At 45.1% G+C, this 6,000-nt stretch overlaps 1 protein-coding gene across 2 annotated transcripts in view; it reads left to right on the top strand.

Moving 5' to 3' along the window:
• The window catches only part of LOC127003789 (putative thiamine transporter SLC35F3), a 209,000-nt gene that overhangs the window by 97,837 nt on the left and 105,163 nt on the right, over positions 1–6,000 (top strand). The window lies entirely within an intron of this gene.

The following is a 6,000-nucleotide window of genomic DNA, read 5'->3' as shown; positions in this document are numbered from 1 at the left end:
GAATAAAATGGTGGATAATTGGAACATAATTGTCACTCACGGGGTGAATGCCAATACGATAAGTGGTTCCAAGAAAAGATTACATCCTATCCATGCTGTTTGGTTTATAGCATTATTTTCTTGCAATTTTTTTTGTCCATGTAATATATAGTTACTGTCCTCCAAAATCTGTCTTGCCTCAGCCATGCAGTCATGCAGTCCTATCACTCTTCAATCCATACAGCCCCCTTTCACTCATCACCACTACCACTCTCCCCTTCACCACCACTCAGCCACACTTCACTCCCCTTGCTACCCCACCTCCTCCCGCTTTCCAAACACATCATACCTTTGAATTATCCGCCACCCATTAATGATAATTTCTCCTCCCCACTCACAGGCCACTACACTTTTTAGTCCATCTCAGCACATCGAATATTATCGCCTCATAGTTCCTCCTGGTCGTGACAAAATACATTACACTCCAAGCTGTGTTATGGAAACGTGTCAACACCTATTCCAAAAAGGTTGCTAAAGTCATACTTTCCCCTCCCATTTGCACCGTTGTCGATGAGGTGCGGCGGGTATTTGGAAGGCGTGGGTTGGTGGTTTGGGGATTAGTCTTATGCTGGAAGTACGACCAAAAGTCAGTTCTATTAATGCATCATTACACTAAAAGCTCAACTCTTGTTACAGGGTTTCATTGTGGGCTATTTCTTGCCTCCGAGGTGCAGTGGTTAGTGTGGCTTCCTACAAATCTGCGAGCCTGAGTTCGAATCCCGGCCCGGGCAGTCGAAGTGCAGCTCACCCAGCTGTTCATCCACCCTTTCGGGCTGGTCAATAAATGGGTACCTGGGGAAATATTGGGAAGGTAAACTGTGGTAACCCGGATGTGTCACTGGCCTTGTGTTCCGGGGTGATGTGTTCTCACCCACTACAGGGTCAAGGGCCAATGCGACAGAGATGAGCACCGCAGCCACGCGCAGCTATTTCGTATCACCCAACTTTACCTTTATTTCGGGGTGTTTATGGCGTGCAAGACGAGAAGTAACGCCAAAACTGACTTGGCAATTCTGGCTCCAAGTCTTTTGGAGTCGACAGGATTATCGTGGAGTGGACGATTGAAGGGGACGTCAGGTATCGACGCCGCCCTCCTTTCGGTCTTAATTAGGCCCATCGATTTATTGACACGTGTATAAGGGTCACGGCCGGTCTTGAGGGTCGTTGTTATACTGAAACAAGGTCATCGTGTTCCACATCTTTCCTAAACACTACGTTAAGATCTTTACATTCATGTTTACTTGATTTGCTTGTAAAGCCCTTGGCGAGGGCAAATCGTTGATGGTAGAGTGCGCGTTCAAATTTGCGCATTCGAATCTGGGGTACGATTGATTACTGTCGAATGAGTGTTCTAAAGTAGGTAGCGAAAGGTCACAAGCGGGATGTTCTACTCTGCCTTTGCGAGGCTCAATGATTATCACTTCTGTCTACAAATCTGATAGCGTGGTTTTGAATCTGGGAAGCACAGACACACGGCAGGCAGCTCAACGAACTTTACATTTTATACTGGCAGTTTGATGAATCTGTACACCAGAAAACCTAGGCTGAAATGTGAAAGCCTGGGCTTCTCATTTGACCCTGTAAATCTGCGCAAGAAAACACACAGACAGACTCAGTGGTCAAAAGAGAGCAATATGAACACCATGCCTCATACTTCTTTTTTTTTTTCTTTTTTGTCTTTTACGTGGTATATGATAAGGCATTACTCTGGAACTACGAACCAGCAGCGATAACTTTGCGTGTCCCAAAAGTTTCCTTTCATCCAGGTCTTCTTCGGGTATAAAATATTTTGGGGGAGTTTGTCCTTGCTCTCTGATGGTTGTAAATCTTTACGTCACTCCTGAATATTGTTCACGGTGCATCATGCATTTCGGGTGACGTTCACAGCTCCCGTCAAAATGGCCTTCCCCTTAAAAATGTGCTGAGGGAGCCAAGGTGTATTCTTGGGTGCTTCATAGCTCGCGTCAAAGGTGCCTTGTTCTCAAAATAGCCCTTAGTCTTCATAATTAATGAATCCAGGTTGGCCGGAGATCCAGCCCTCACACCGCGTTGCAGACTCAAGCTGTGTGGCCGTCTTCGAACATAGTACATTCCATCTCCCTTTAAAGATCGCGCTTCCTCTACTTAAACATACTACATCCAAACAGCGGCAAAAATAGTGTCTCATTCCACACTCATTACCAGTGTGTGTCTGCATGGGGTGGAGGGGTGTGTGCGTTTCTGTATGCGAGAAGTAACAGAAAAAAACCGTGAAGGAGATAAATGGAGAAAGGAAGGAAGGAATATGTATGGCTCGAAACTGGCTGTGTCGGCATTGACTTCTGCGTAGTTGCCCAACTGAAGTGAAATATTATTAAGTACTGGAAATTTACAAACTCTGAAAACTTGAGCGCTAGACACCAAGGAAATTAGTGTCAGAAAGCTTTGAGTGTCATTGTATTTACATCCATTCGTGATATCACTCATGTCTGTTCACCAAGCACTAGGCCTGCTCGTTCGTTTATCTGAGTCTCGAAATGCGATCACAACTCTTCGTTCCTCTAGCGGCCTAGCCATTCCCTCCTTGCCCAAACCCCACGGGGAATACGTCATCCTCCACGAGTCCCAACGAACAAGGAGACGAGAAACTGTGGTGCGTTCAAGGTCAAAGGTAAATATATGAGAACACACACACACACACACACACACACACACACACACACACACACACACACAAACACACACCACTCCAGTAGCTCAGTCGGTAAAGCGCTGTACTGCCAAGCTTCGCGGCATAGCAGGCAGCTTTTCGAGCCCCGCTCAGGCCGGGTTTTCCGGATGAATAGGAGCGGTTACTGTCCCCCCCCCCTTGAGCAAGGGGGATGGGGTGTGTGGTGTGTGAGGCCCTGCCAGTACCCAGAGATCGACTAAAGAGCTTTGCTCAAATCGTGAGAGTACTTGCTGGCGATTGCAAGTCCAACTCGTGATTAGGCCGTGGTGGTGAAAAAATACACACACACACACACACACACACACACACACACGCGCACACACACTTCTTGCACCGTCTTCAGCGGCGTCCTTGTCGCATCACGGGGTGCCACACGAGTATGTAATTTGCTAGTGTTGTAAGTGTCTGAACGCAATGTCGTAATTAAGACTTTACGGTTATTTTTGCTCCTTCCCTTTTTGTATTTTCCTTCCGCTTCCATTCTCTTTCATGTCACACAGAGTCACGCAACCTCTCTCTCTCTCTCTCTCTCTCTCTCTCTCTCTCTCTCTCTCTCTCTCTCTCTCTCTCTCTCTCTCTCTCTCACACACACACACACACACACACACACAAGCTGTGGTATTTAGAGATTTCCGTTGCCATATAGGGACGGGAGAACAATGCCTTCTATGAGGATAGGAATGGAGGCAGTGATGGATGCTTATTTCCATGGAAAGAGGACTGCACACACACACACACACACACACACACACACCGTATTAACAGCTTTTGGTGCCTAAAATTGAGATAAACTCTGCTATAGCTGCTATAGCTCATCCCGGCGCATTGGTCCTTGACCGTGTGGTGGGTAAGAACCCATTACCCTTTGACAGACCAAAGTGTTGATGGACAGCTAGGTGGGCTGCGCACTGACTGTCCGGGCCAGGATTCGAACCCAGGCCTGCGGATTCGCAGCTATGCATGCTATCCACTGCACAACGGAGGAGGATTGACTCTGCATTGGTTTATAAATAGACTGCCCTTTCTCTCACCTGCACCAGTTTTATAGTCATTCAAATGTCACACCTCCTCCTTCTATTCTTTCTCTTTCAATTTCTTTTCCTACTACTCCTTCTGTTACTCAACCCACTCCTTAGTAGACAAGTACACACACACACATCGAGCTCCGTCACACAAAGAGAAGCGTTACGTAAATAAACCTCCACAAAAGTCACAAATCTTCCCCTTTTAACTCTTCCATCTGGCCGTCCATCACCATCAACCAAAGTCTACATATACCAAGTAAAGTCACTCTGCCTTCAAAACTGCGACCAGCACGCACAGGGGGCGGTTTGGGGCGAAGCAACGGGATGACGTCGCTTGAAGTCAAATACCCGCCAGTTCATGAGTGACTAAAGTTGCGGCCGTGTGTGCACTTTGGATGTGCATTCTCGCCTTCTTTCATCGCGCGTTCAGGCAAGCCACTGACGAAAAAATATGACTTTTTATTGTGCTATGCGAGACTGTAATTCCAATGCCTACAAACGGCGGTGTGGGGTGTGAGAGGGGGCATGTTGAAGTGATTGATATAAATTAGTCCGCCTTTCTTCGTTTTCTCAAAATCCCTGTTTCTACATTCTCTAGTTTGGCTCCAAGCAACGTCACGCATAAGCCACGCCTCTGCCGTGTCTCCTCCCACAAAGCTGCGTATGACATGACTTGGTATAATACTTTGACCACCAACAACACACTGGCAGTGGTTCTCATTGTCGAATATCACAGCTGTTATCCCATGCAGGCCATATTCCCCACCTTACCCCGGAATCCTTACTCACCATGATCCACAAGTGAAACAAAAGCATACCTCTGGCTTCGCTGATCTGATGACTCCTTTTTTCGTGACATAACACGAAAAGCGATGTGAATAGCTCGGTGCCCATATTTTTGTTATTCAACTAAACCGAATAATTAGGTGTATACCTTATATATATATATATATATATATATATATATATATATATATATATATATATATATATATATACATATATATATATATATATAGAGAGAGAGAGAGAGAGAGAGAGAGAGAGAGAGAGAATTACATAGATAACCAGACCACACAGGCCCTAAGGCCCAAACTAGGTGGTCTGTCCTAAACCTAAGTGACAGTTGTTATGCGGCCACCATGGCGTTGAAACTGACCTAGTGAACATTTAGATGGAGGAGATAGCGGTCAAGATTATTTTTAAACGATGCAATCGAGTTACACTGCACCACTTATGGTGGTAATCTGTTCCAATCTCGAACGACAGCATTAGTGAAGAAAAATTTTGTGCAATCTAAATGAACTTGTCTACATTTGAGTTTAGAGCCATTATTTCTCGTTCGCGTCGAATCATCCATCACAAACAGCTTGGTCGGATCCACGTTGGTAAAACTGTTAAGTATTTTAAAGTACTCGATCAGTTTTCCTCTGAGGCGGCGTTTTTCAAAAGAAAACAGGTTTAGATGTGACAGCCTTTCCTCGTAGGGTTTGTTTTGTAATGAAGGAATCATCTTGGTTGCTCTACGCTGAACACCTTCTAATTTAGCAATGTCTTTCGCATGGTGGTGAGACCAAAACTGCACGGCATACTCCAGATGAGGTCTGACGAACCTATTATACAAAGGTAGTATAACATCTTTATTCTTGAATGAAAAATTTATCTTAATCAAACCGATCATCCTGTTGGCTTTTTTAACGGACTCGTTGCACTGCTGGGAAAACTTGTATTTAGACGCGACTGTGACGCCAAGATCTTTGACCGAGTGAACGCCTTTAACTTTAACGCCGCACATTTCATAGTCCTTCTTTATATTTCTAGATCCAACCTGCAGAATCTGGCACATGTTTAGATTAAAAGGCATTTCCCATTTTGCTGACCAATCTGATAATTTGCACAAATTTTCTTGTAGGCTCCGCCTGTCACATTCCGTAAGTACCGCATTGCCGATTTTCGTGTCGTCCGCAAATTTACTAATGAAATTATTGAGACCAAGGTCAATGTCGTTGATGTAAATGACGAAGAGAACGGGTCCCAGGACAGAGCCTTGGGGGACACAACTAGTGACTGGCATCCACCCAGAGGTCACTCCATTAATTACAACTCTTTGCTTTCTATTGCTTAGCCAGTGCTTGATCCATTCGTGAAGCTTACCCCCGATACCTATGTCCTTGATTTTATGAAGCAACTTGTAGTCTGGAAGTCCAAATAAATAATATCAAGTGA

This window comes from Eriocheir sinensis, chromosome 3, assembly GCF_024679095.1.
Source record: "Eriocheir sinensis breed Jianghai 21 chromosome 3, ASM2467909v1, whole genome shotgun sequence".
Lineage (NCBI taxonomy): Eukaryota > Metazoa > Arthropoda > Malacostraca > Decapoda > Varunidae > Eriocheir > Eriocheir sinensis.
This window is presented reverse-complemented; position numbering and strand designations above follow the sequence as displayed.